Source organism: Dipodomys spectabilis, unplaced genomic scaffold (assembly GCF_019054845.1).
Source record: "Dipodomys spectabilis isolate Male_0828 unplaced genomic scaffold, ASM1905484v1 ptg000125l, whole genome shotgun sequence".
Taxonomy (NCBI): Eukaryota; Metazoa; Chordata; class Mammalia; order Rodentia; family Heteromyidae; genus Dipodomys; species Dipodomys spectabilis.
This window is the reverse complement of record NW_024870802.1, coordinates 3,145,748-3,159,312: the sequence shown is the minus strand read 5'-3', so window position 1 is coordinate 3,159,312 and position 13,565 is coordinate 3,145,748. Positions and strand designations below refer to the sequence as shown.

At 42.9% G+C, this 13,565-nt stretch overlaps 1 pseudogene; it reads right to left on the bottom strand.

The window, feature by feature from the left end:
* Positions 1-668: 668 nt before the first annotated feature.
* Positions 669-3,466, bottom strand: LOC122115835 (annotated as a pseudogene).
* Between the last annotated feature and the right edge of the window lie 10,099 nt (positions 3,467-13,565).

Below are 13,565 nucleotides of genomic sequence, written 5' to 3'. Positions count from 1 at the left end.
GGCCTGAACTCTAGGCCTAGGTGCTGTCCCTCAGCTCTTCAGCTCAAGGCTAGCACTCTACCACTTGAGACACAGAGCCACTTCTGGCTTTTTTTCTTTTTGCTTATGTGGTGCTGAGGAATCGAACCCAGGGCCTCATGCATGCAAGGCAAGCTCTCTACCACTGAGCCACATTCCCAGCCCTCTTTCCATTTTTTCTATCTCAAATTCCTACTGGGTAACATTTGTAATAATAACTTGTTTCTTAGTCATATTTTGAAATGATCAATTTGCATTGTATTCTGCACAAATACCTCCTCTTTGTTTTCTAAATGATTGAGTTGTTCCTCATCTATTTCATGCTGTTGTTTTGGCACTGGGGCTTGAACTTAGGGTTTCACACTCCTACTTGGCTTATAGCTTGAGACTCGTGCCAGACCTCCACTTCCAACTTTTTGCTGGTTAAATGGTGATTACAGTCTCAAGGACTTTTCTGCCCTGTCTGGCTTCAAACTGAGATCTTCAGATCTCAGCTTCCTGAGTAGCTAGAATTAGAGCCCTGAGCTGTCAGTGTCCAGCCCTACTCAGAGTTTTGTGGCCAATATTTTAATTGTTTTTGTTTTCCTCTTTCCTGACTTTTCTTCTTCTTCTTCTTTTTTAGTTTATATCTTTTATTAATCCATACGCAATCACTTGTCTTCTGGATCGTCAAAGCAATAAGTTAGACAACACTTGCCACACACAATAATGTCTGTCAAAGTGGCTAGTCATAGAAACTCCAGCACCATATTTATCTGCAGGGCACTCTCCATGAAGATGGCTAATTTTGACATTTTTCACCCACTTTGTAGTATTTCAGGACAGACAGCTTAGCCGAGTGGTGTAAGACTTCGTTTTTTCTAGCACTGCAAAGTCCCAACAGTAGGTAAAGAGTAGACTCCTTTTGAATGTTGTAGTCAGATAAGGTATTCCATCTTCCAGATGCTTTCCCGGCAAAGATCAGTCTTTGTTGACCAGGAGGAATTCCATCTTTCTTCTGGATCTTGGCCTTTACATTTTCTATGGTATCCAAGAGTTTAACCTTGAGTGTGATGGTCTTCCTTGAAAGGGTTTTGGTGAAAATCTGCGTCCTGGTAGTGGTCCTACCTGAAGCCAAGGAAAAGGAAGAGGCTAGTTAGATCTGATGACACTGGGAGAGATGTGCATGAGCTGCCCACAGGAGCCTACCCTGGAGCACATGCTCCCCTTCTTCATTTTTGCAGAGCTTAATGGTACAAATTCTAAGGTCTTTTGTTGTTGTTGTTGTCTGGCTTGTTGTTGTTGTTGTTGTTGCCAGTTACCCTAATTGTAGTTTCTGGGTTTGATATTGGCCCCTGTCAGATATCTGATGATTTTGAATCATCCCTTTTCCTCTGTGTCCCAGATTCTCTGTGACTGCCTATTCTTTTGAATGTAGCATGAGAGAGAGAGAGAAAGAGACTTGGGGAATACCACTGTGCTGATTGCCCCTCTTGGTATTGGAATAAAGAAGATATAATATGAACTTAGATATATCTTTGGTAAAAAAAAAATGTGAAAGACCTGGAAAGCCTTTAAGATATGAATTCCTGCTGTACAAGTGGTGTGTAGAAAGAATGTATATTAAAAGAAATATCCCTGGATGAGATGGAAAATGAAGGTTCAGAAACTAGGCAAAGATCAGGACTTTCAAGAAGGAAAGGTTTGGCCTCAGCCAATGGGCTCTTATTTAGGATCAACATGCACTCTTCTACCCAATTTCTGTGTAGCAGGCTGCAGGTGGTACTATTGGGCCTCGCTAAGCAGAGCTGGTGGGGACCTGAGCGTGTGCTCATGTCCCACACTCTGTCTCACACCGCCTGTGTCTCTCAAGACCCAAGAAACACTGGAAACAAGATGAATATTGTAGAGGAGAATAACAAATTGTGGTCCTGTCTCAACAACATTTTCTCGCTTGGCCTAGCTTTCCAGGGCCCACTGTAGGGTCAAGTTCCTGTGCTCACTTTTTCTGCTGTGACTGCAGACCTTTAAGAGTATAGAAAGAACATAGGCAGCGTTGGAAGCGTGAAAGGCCATTCACCACATTGATGCTGCTCTCTCTGGTAATGTGATGTTTTCCCCAGGATAACATCTAATTGCTACTTGAACAAACCACTGTCTTTACCTCAACAGCCCTACCCAGTAGGCCATTGCAAACATTTATTATTCTTTGTGTGATAAAGCTTTTCCTATCTGCCTTTTCTGAATTTGCTTTTTTTGAACTTCTACTTCTGCCCCCCTCCTGTCATGGAGACAATATCAAAAGTAGCAACAAGCATTGATATTATCCACTTGCTAAAGATCTTGTATACTGCCATCTATCCCCTTCAATGTCTTTTTTTGAAGTTAGAGAGGTAGAAGATTCTTTTTTTTTTTAACCTTTCAGGAAGTTGCCCAATTTTCTCAGGAAATCAACTTTTGAGAAAATATTTGTAAACATTTGACTTCCCTTCAACCAAATGTTCTTGGGGAAGGGGGGCAGGGGAAAGGAAGATGACTTCGTTGATGACTCAACGAAGGAGCTAAGTAGAGAAAAAGAGCCTTCAAAAATAGTAAAATATACTTTAATGTGTCTGAGTGAAAAATGGAATAGTGAAGTTTGTCGAGATTGCTTTGGGAGGTGAAAGAGGGGACGAGGAAAATGATGGAAAGAGTGAGTCTCATCAAGTACCTCATGTACACATCTGATTATGTCAAAGGGAAATCTGCTTATGCAACAAATAGATACTAGCAAAATGTACATGATAATAGCAATAATAATTAATAAAGAAGAAGTAATATTCCAACCTGGCAGGCTTAAGCACAATTGATGTGGAGAGATCATCTGAGACCAGGCCCTCAACTACGGTATCTTATCACGTCCCACAACCCTACAGAGAAGTCTTAATAGGTGAAGAATCTGAAGTCACGTAGCCACGGATCACAATGGCAGCCACCAGTTACAGAACGTTCACAACCTGCCACCATCTGCCTTGCCCTACTCATGTAGCTTTCACCCTATCCTCTGCACAGCAGGTGTGTGGGGAGGCAGTGGTATTACCCAGAGCTGTCTCATTCTGACACTATCGTTTGCCAATTTCCTATGGTTGCTTTGACAATTGTTAAATATTCCCACACAGGCTTTCTTCATTGCAAGATTATCACGGAACCCCTAAACCTTTCCTATTCTCCAAGTGCACTGATAGGCCAACGAGGCCTTTAATTTTGGAGCGCTGTCCATTGTCTTCTGTAAGTCAGAGACATTGGCCAAAGATTAATCTCTTGCTTAAAATTTTTCTCCCCCTAGCACTGAAAAGCAAACCCAGGACTTTTCACATGAAAGGCAAGTGTACTGAAACTGGATTGCATCCCTGCCCTAGCTTGAGGGGTGAACAGAACCCTAATATCAATCCTAGTGTGTACATCCCTCCAGGTGATCTGTGCTGGCCATGTTGGGTCTACCAGTCCTCTTGCTTTAGTGATTCATTCAGGCATGGCATAGGATCCAAAGTTAATCAGAATCTTCACAGGACTTTTCTGGATATATAACAATAATCACCTGAAGAATATGTGTGTGTGTGTGTGTGTCTGTGTGTCTGTGTGTGTGCACACGCATGCATGAGTGCCAATACCAGGGTTTGAACTCCAGGCATTGTGCTGTTGCTTGATATTTTTACTCAAGGTTGGTACTCTCCCACTTGAGTCATCCCTCCACTTCTGTTTTATTTGCTGGTTAATTGGAGATAAGAGTTTTATGGATTTCTTTGTCCCAGGCTGGCTTTTTAAACCTTGATCCTTAGATCTCAGCCTCCTAAGTAGCCAGGATTATAAGCATGAACCCCTGGTACTTGGTTATCCTTTGAATATAGAGATGGAGATGAGGCAGATAGTTGTTCTTGGTTCATTTAATTCCCAAGGCAAAGAAGTTTCTTTTGGCTCATAGTTCCAGTGGCTGAGAGGTGCAGGAACATGGTATCAGCATCTGCCTGGCTTTGGTGAGGAATTCTTGTCTCTTCAACTTAAAGCTGAAGGGTGAGTTTGTGTATGTGGAAGAATAACACATGAGGAATGAACTTGCTGCATAGCAACTTGCTCTCATAGTAACTCATTCAGTCCTGTGAGAGTCCCAGCCTACCTAAGGCAGGCACTGGTCTGTTTATGACATAATCACCTCCTACTAGGTCCTACCTTGTGATACTACAGCCTGGGGACCAAGCTTCAGTCTGAGTTTTAGTGGAAAAAACCATATTCAAGCCATACCAGTTACCGCCTTCTTTGCGACATAAAATGTGTCTGCTGAAAGACAGAGAGACAAACAATTAACTGTGTGTTTTAAGCTTTAATCTAGAGATCTCTCTTAAGTCATTTCTCCTTCATTGAACTGTTGTGTGTCTTTCTGCCACTTGCAAGAAGTAAACTAGTTGTTTAGAAGTGCGAGGGTGGTGGTGGTAACAAGCTTTCATTTTTAGTGTTTATCATGTACTGCAGTGAAATGACTGTTCACCACAGCAGAGGTCAAGCTGTTCAAGTTTAACAAGGGGCTTGCAAATTTCTATTTAACCATTGGCTTTTGTGAACGAGTACCAACCAGCAACACACACACACATACACACACAAACATAATTGAACACAAAACATGCTATATATAGAGAGAGCATATATGTAATATATACATATATTGCATATACATATGTATATAAATATATATGTATATATTGCATATATATATATGCTATATCGTTGAGCTAGCTACATCCCAAGCAAGGAACTAAGATTTCTATGATTATTGTTTTCTGGGTGTGACTTGTAGCCACCTCCCTCTTCAGAATTACCTGGGACCCAGACCCACTCTGGAGGCTACATGTGTAGCTCACTCTCTAGCCACAGGTATACAGTATAATCCCAGACCTGTCCTTCTCCTCTGATTGGTGCCAGTGCTTGTAGGCCTGAGGGAGCTATTCATTCCCACATGTGACTCCAGTGTGGCCGGGACCCTGGGATGTTTCCGATGGCTCAGTGACCCTCTGCCTTCTGTGAGAGCCAGGAGGGAAAGAACCAAGGGGTGATGGGAGATTAATCCTCCTTCTCCTCATTGCTGCCCACCCTCTGCTCCCCTGTGGTTTCCTCCAGGCTTCGTTTAACATTTCTGACCCTCAGTTTCCATACCTATAGCATGGAGCTAGAAGTCTTCAGCCCTTAGGCTTATGGGAAGAAAAGCATTGCATTCCTTAGTGCTTGGTGTACATTATACCCAGATTACCTTTCCCTTCCTTTCCTGCCTTCTCGTGGTACCTGATGCTCCTTTGTGTGATTGTGAAGGGCTCAGTGGACTGAAGATCTGGGGTGGAAGCCTTTTGAATCCATTTCCAGGTTTCTAGGTGATGACCTTTCTGTGGTGATATTTGTGGATGCTGGCTTGACTGTTTTTGTAGTGACGTCATCTTATTGACCTATTTCCTGAGGATGTTTCCTTGGGTTCCACAGATGGTGAGGCAGGGAATTGCTGCTGATAGAACAGGGCAACTGGTCCGAATACCCTCACCCTCTCGCGGGCAGCAGGACCCACTTCCGCCAGGGCAGTGACTCACCCCGTATTAATTGCATCGCAATTATCCCAAGGAGCCTGTGTTTCCTCTTGATGTCTCCTGTCTGGTTTCCTTTTGACCTGCACAGCTGTCTAATAGAGATGGCTTTTGCGATCTCTTAGCTAATGTGGGTTCATTATTTCCAATGCTTGCCTTCTGCCTTCGGTGGCTGGAGGTTTTTCTGCCTCTGACTTGGAGACTTTCATGAACTGTGTCTTCAATCGGGCTTGTGCTGCCTGCATTGTCTGTGGGAGAGATTTCATTTGCAAATCAGAAGAAGTTCACAGAGTGTGTGGCGGTGTTGCTTCACGAGCCGGTGTTTTCATCTTCCTCGCGTCTCTCCCCAGTCACCTCCATGTGCCTCAGCTAAGCAAGAACAAGTCCCTCTCTCCCAGACCTGCACAGCAGCCACGTAGTCAGAGCAGTAGGCAGGAATTTGTTTGCACCTTAGCCACGCTAATTATCTGCAGAGGGCTGGTGAGCTGGCCTTGTCTCTTCTTTCCACCTCTTGCTTCACGCTGGGTCAGGCCACAGAGACCCAACTGTCTGGAGCCCTAGAACCTTCTGATGTCAATTGTCTTTAGGAAATTACAGAAATCAAACCAACCGACCTAAAACTTTCTCTTCCTCCCAAAACTCAGCACAGCATCGGATGGCTTAGGGAAATTTCATCATTTTTAAGCTGAAGCCAAAGACAGACCTGTGCAGTAGTTTCTTATTCAGTAATGACTTCATCAAACCCATCAGATGGGTTTTTTTTTATGGGAATTCTGAACATCTTTGACTCTACCAGAAATGGAGAAGAGGGTCATTAAGGAGAGGAAAGAGCTGTTTTATCTTGAAGCTCATTATTATCCTTCAGAAAGATTACCAGTCTAGATGTAAAGAGGAAGTTCCTGAAGAGCAGGAAGAAATGATTTGAGGACTCAAGGAAGTCCCCCTCTCCCCCAGGCTCTGTGATCCGAGAGGAACATGTCACAATGCCAGGAGAGGCTGCTCACTTCATAGGAGAGCCAGGATATGTAAGAGGAGACAAAAAGGAAGAATGGCTGAAGTGAGCAGAGAAAAGTTGAATGACAGGGTCGATGTTCAGACGTGGTCACAGGGCAGGTGGAGGATTCGGTGTGACAATGAGGGAACAGTGGACTGATCCCAATCACAAGAGGCAGAAGACAGTAGAGAGAGAAGGGTTGAATGGGGTGGTACTTGCCTACAGTCCTAGCTACTTGGGAGGCAGAGACTGAAGAATTGCAGTTTGAGGATATCCCAGGCAAAAGTGAGAGACCCTACTTAAAATAAAAAAGTAACACACACACACACACCCAAAACAAAAAAACACAAAAACTGGTGGGCATGACCCAAGTAGTAGGGGCCTTAGGTAGCAGGTAAATGGCCCTAGTTCCCAGTTCCTAGTACCCAAAAGAAAATGAAAAAAAAAAGAGAAAGTAGAGGAGAAAGAAGATGAAGGAAGAAAGTAGGACTGTAGTATTAATATGTGGAAAGGGACACAGAAACCTGTGCATACATCATTGTCCTTGGAGACAGTGGCTTAAGTCTGCTAGACGTTGCTATGTATGTCAGGGTTTAAAGGGAGAGTATGTCCAACAATAAAACAGTTCCTCAAGGAGTGGCTGTGTGCTCGACTCTGAATTAAGCCCTCAGCCATCCTAGCAATTCCTGAAATTGAGAGCAACTTAGTAATGATGCATAGTTAAGCTGTACTTCAAAGTCTGATCCCCTACCTTCAAGCGGCTGACCTGTCATTGATAACAGCACAAATGAAGACACTGTGATGGCTTATTAATGATCATTATTGGACACTGAGTGCCTATCCATCTCTGTGTTGGGTGCTTTGTTTCAATACTTTTCATAAAGCTTCATGGGGTAGATATTTTTTATGGTTGTAAAAGTGACATACGGAGGGGTTACAGTTACATATATCAAATGATGAGTATGTGTTCATTTGAAGTGTTACCCCTTCCCTCATTCACTCCTAGTTTTCTTCCTTCTGTTGTAGAGTTCATTTTCAACATAGTGTCTTTGACTACCACTGCTGCTTTTGTTTATTCTTTGTCCCACTCTTTCTGTGCCTCTCCTTATCTCCCCAAAGTCAGATAAATTAACAAGACAAGGATAAAGAAAACAAAAGCAACAATAAAGAAACAAGCCCTCTTGTTTCCATTTCTTGAAGTTCAGTTGGATAAACATCATGTTATATGATCATATGCACATAGCTATTGATTGAGCCTTTGTGATCCTCTCCTAAAAATATCCTTTCGTCTCACTGTGTGGATGTTTAGAGATCTGTATGTCCAAATGTATTTTTTGTCTTTTATCATCCAGTGTGTTTACTTGTAGATTTAGAGGCACATTCTAGTTACCAGAAATGAGGGAAACCATGCAATTGATGTTTCTTTGGGTCTGGCTTACTTTGCTCAATATAATTTTTTCCAAGCCTTTCCATTTCCTTATGAATGGTATAATATTATTATTTCTGTTGGAAGAGTAGAATTCCATTGTGTACATATGCATGAGGAAGAGATTGGGATGGCTGTGGGAGGTTCAGAGAAAGAAATGATTATGGTGGGTCATCTCAGAGGATGTCATGAGGCTTGAGTGGGATTTGAAGGACCAAGAAGGCTAAGAAGAATAACTCTTAGCTGGTTCTTCCCTTTGAACTCATTGGTTCTCCAAGTAAGGATGCATCTTCCCCTCCCACTTTGTGTGTTGGAGCCACCCCTGGACTGGATGGGTCTGTCAATCTCTCCTATATACCATGAGAACTGTATTTCCTGGTGTGGTAAGGGAAAAAGAAATAATAAGGGCTATAGAAAGATCCTTGTTGGCAAGTCTTCAGGAAGCAAAAAGAAAAATTCCTTGCATATGAGGCTCTCGAGTCTTTAGAACCTCCAGTGAATGTCCAAGTAAGAACTCCTTTTGGGAGTAAGACCCATGGTTAGTCATGTCTGCATCAGTCTGTGATGTCTGACTCTCTTTAGCCAATGACCCAAAAGGGGAATGGTTTGACTAATGACTATTTAATGTTTTGAGCAATTACTTAGGTTTTCAAGAATGAAGACGTCCTGTCTCTTCCCTTCCCCTCCCCCGCCCCCCCAGGGACAAACATTCTTCGGAAATCTTAAATTCAACCCTGTATTCTGGGTTCCGTATTGCTAAGTGTCTCTCAAACTCCCTAACCAAAGGCTAGAGGGGAGTGGCATCTAACTTCCTCTTCTTTCCTGCAGAAATGAATAAATAAAGGTTATTTGAGCTATTTCTCTTTGCTCTAGTTTCTTGCAGAATTATTTTTTACAATGTCCACCATGGCCTGTAGATGTATTAGAACTTGAATGTGGAAAACCCTAATGTAGGCCAGCTATGTGCCTGGGCTGAGTGAGGAGCCATAGGGGAGAGAAAGAAGATGAATACTACAGCATCATGGAAAGGAAGATGTCACATGAGGGGCTCAAAGGAAGAAAAGGTTACATCCATAGTTGGAGGAAGAAAGCACAATAAACTTTTTTTGGGGGGGTGGGGGTGCAGTACTGGAGTTTGAACCCAAGGCATCTTGCTTATAAGACAGGCACTCTACCTAGTGATAGAATCACACTTCTAGCCCTTTCTTGGGCTGGGTATTTTAAAGATAGGGTCTTGCTTCCTGCTTAGCTGTGCTCTTAGACCATGATTCACCTATCTTAAGCTTCCTATCACAGGTGGAATGACAAGCACAGGCCACCATATACAGCTTTTTTCCATTAAGACCAAGTCTCATGGACTTTTCTGTCTGTCTGGCCTTGATCTGTGATCCTCCAAATCTGAGCCTCTCGCATAGCTTAGGAGGATAGGCACACACTGCTGCATCAAGAGGGCTCATGAACTTTTCTGCCAGGACTGGCCTGAAACCATGATCCTTTAATTCTCAGCCTCCAAGTAGGATTATAGGTGTGAGCTACCAGGTCTTAGCCAGAAAGAAAAACTTTAGGGACATTTGAGCAATGGTATGATTTCTTTCATTCTCTTGTATTTATAAATCAGTAATTAAATATACTTGTAAATTATAGAAATACATATTTACTATACAAAATATTTTTAAAATGCATTAAGAAGGAAATAAAAATATTTCTGAACCCAGCATCCAGAAAGAAAACACAAATAATAAATTGATGTATTTTCTTCTAGTCTATAAGTCTGTGTATGTAGGTCCATATATTCATGCACATACATTTTTCACAAAAGTGAGTTTATACTGGATAAATACTTTTGAGGTATAGTCCCTTAGTAGAATGACCATTAAAGAGTCTTCAATTATTCCTAATGTCTACAAAGCCTTTTTTTGCGCCAGTTCTGGGGCTTGAACTGAGGGCCTGTACACTGTCCCTGAGCTTCTTTTGCTCAAGGTTAGCACTCTACCACTTGAGCCACAGCATCACTTCCAGCTTTTTCTGTGTATGTGGTACTGAAGAATTGAACCCAGGGCTTCATGCCTGCTAGGCAAGCACTCTACCACTAAGCCACATTCCTAGCCCTACAAAGCCATTTTGTATGTCAGTTTTTTGTCTCTGTGACAAATAACAGAGAGGACAACTTAAAAGGACCTTTAGAGATGTTAGTCAAAACTTGGTTGTCCCCATGGCTTTGGGCCTAACGTGAGATGGAAGGACTCGATGGTGGGAGTGTGTGAGAGAGGCTGCTTACCTCATGTTGGCAGGAAGCAGAGAGAAAGAGAGAGAGAGAGAGAGACAGACAGACAGACAGACAAGGACAGTCCTCAAATAGGACATGCTCCCAGTGACCTACTCCCTCCAACGAGGCCTCCCTCCAAAACTTCTACCATTTCCTAATAATGTTGTCAAATTATAGCTCTTTCATTGGTTCTATATGTGGATTAATCTATCATTTAGGTCAGGGCTCTCATAATTGAATCATCTCTGGAGGTATCCTCATAGTCACACTCCAAAGTTAATTAATTTCCCAGGCATTTATCATCCAATCAAGCTGACATTCAAGAATAACCATTACACATTGAATGTTTGTCCAATAATTTAACTATTTTCCACTTAGTTTCTATTTTCTCACTATCATGAATACTTTTTTTCTTAGTAAGTGTGTTTGTTTTCTCACAGCCATGGGAAATATTTCTTTTTCTGCATCTCCTTACATGGAAGTCAGACAGTAAGGTCATTGCTACTCAGATATTGGGATGAGGGTTGAGACAGTAGTGGGTTGGGGCATCCATCAATAGGAACAAGTCAAGGTAGAAAGCACAGAAGCACATGAAGAGCAAGCCCTGGAGTTTGGCTGAACAGTAGGCACATTTAGAAAGCAATGATGATGAAAAGGTAAGTGGAGGCAGGGCATAGAGCACTAGGAAGACTGAGAAGTATATGCTTAATCTAGAGTGATGGGAAACCACCTCAAAACCCATCTGGCCTTTGAACAGGCCAATGATAGGATCAGAGAAGTCTTGTGAGAAACTCAAGAGTGGGTAGGTAGAGTGAAGGGAGAGAGGGGGAAGAAACTAGAGACTGGTAAAACTCCAGGCAACAGGTGGTTAAGTGCCTGCACTTGGGTGAGAGTAACTAGAAGCAAAGAGAAGGTTAGGGGACATGCCTGATTCAGGAGTTGACTGGGAATATGGCCAGCAAAAACTCAGCCATCAAGAGCCTTCTGACTTCACATCTCAATAACTGCGAGCATAAGCATAAATTTACGGAGGCCCAGAAGATGTGACTTGTACAAACATGTGACCTAGGTGGAGGTGAATTCAGGTAAAGCCAGGTGTTTGGTCTTCTGATCAAGAAACTATTACCAGGGAAGATGCTTGGGATCCTGGGTTCAGTGGGGGTTGGACACAGTGTGTCATAGAGCCCAGGCCTGAAATTAGATAAATCTCAAGGTGAATTCCTGTCACCTGGGACTTTGTCATTGGAAAATGAGTCACAGGGGTAAAAATATCCAAGTTCTCACTTAGTTCTTCAAACTTGGTTCCTCATTGGACTAGAAAGACTGGTGAAAGGAAAAAGAGACCACAGACCCCTCTTACTTGTTTCAAAGGAGGGGGTAGATTCTTGTGTCTCTACATGGGAAATTTTCCTTCCATCTCTTGCCATAGCTGGTCTTGGGTCCTTGGCAATGCTTCCTATTCAGGGTTACCATTCTAGAAGGAAACTGGTAGTTTGTTCCACTAATGGCTACCTCATTATGCCTGCAGTATACCACCTCATTATACCTTTTTTTTTAGTCTCAAGTTTATGGTGCTTCACACCTGATTGGTTTTGCAACATAAAACACTTTCCCTCAGTTTCAAAAATCAAGAACAGTGTATAATAACAAACATAAAAAATGATAAAAAATAAAAAAGCTACACCTGATCTCTCCAGCATTTCACTGCTGCTTTGCACACGGAGCACTATGCCGAGGATATCAGTGACCAACAACTGTGGAAATAGAAAAAAATGATTTTTTGATCTCAAGGTCTAATATTATTCATATTTTGTTCATAGCCTCAAACAAAGTCTTCAGATAATTCAAGGAAAAGCAGGCCAGAAACCAAATAAAACTCTATCTAAAGGCATTATAATACACAGACACTTTGAGCTATGCCTCACACCTCACAGTATCTTTGAACCCTGAGTGACAGATGGCCATCCTGGGGACACCTGGGAACTGTTTGGAAATGGATTCTTTGGCTTTTTATTTTTTGCATTCATCTCTGGCCCCACCCTTTCTTCAGTGCTTAATGGCCATCAGGGACTCCCACTGGGAGGCCATGGGATGGGCTGTGATGTGTCCAGGTGTGTTCTCCATCTGTGGTACCAGGGCCTTAATCTTGGGGCGAGGAGGTCTGGACCAACCCTGGTCATATGGGTGGGGAGAAGGCTTTCATCAAAAGGAATTTGGCTGAGAAGGCATTCCCAACCCATGTTCCTCTCCCAAATAACCCTGGCTAGTGTTATCCTGCTAGATGAGAGCTGGGGACTGGGATGTAGTTCGAGAAGACAGAGAAGCTGAAAGGAGGGAGAGGAACTCTCTTGGGAAATCTCTCACTCTTGTGGGAACCATCTGTTCTCTGCTTTGAAGGTGCCGATAATGTCTCCACCAAGGAATGTGCTTTCACCCCTTCCCCACCTCCCCAGAGCCTTGCAGTGCGAATTCTTCACCTGCCCCAGGCTCTCCAGTTGTATCTACATACCTTCAGCTGCCAGGACTTGAGTGGTCACTCTAGTGCCACTTCCTACAACAATGGCAATTTTGGCATCTACTGTGCACCTCTTATTGTTGTTAGGTTTGGCTGGTGGGGGCTTGTAGAGTGGCACAGGCCCTGATTGCTAACTTGATTGATAGTTGTAGATCTTCTTCTTGATTTTCTGTAGCACCTGAGTCCTTGGTGGAAATGGACATCGACTTAATGTTTACACACCAACTGATCATTTCTCCTCTACCTTTGAATGCAAGGTGAGTCCATATAGCCAGAGTTGTTCATGTTATGAAATAGCTTCCAGGAGTGTTCATGCATGCAGTATTGCTAGAAATTCTGGGGGGTTTGGTGGCTCATAGTCTCTCTAGCTGGCGGATTTTCAGTGGTCCGTGCCTTGTCAAGCCAACCCATGTTTCATCTCCTGCCACTTCTGCTGAGAAGCCTTCCATTGTGTCATAATCAAAAGCAATTTACTCTAGAAATTTACTTTATGCCATTCAAAGTCTGGCTGGCCCACACGTCTAGTACTCTAGATTAGCAAAACCGTCATGCTTTCTTTTGCAAGCCCCTGGGAGACAAGGCCAATTGTCACAGAGCGCTCATACCTTCATTCCACCACTACTCCTTGTATGTCAGGCAGAGCTCTCTCCTGTCATGTGTTGGCAATGACAGCATCCAATAAATTGGCCTAGTCTGCTTTAGTGTCTAAGATGTCAGCCAGGATTTTGTGAAGAGAAGAGGGATTTATCTAGACAGTGTCCATAAAC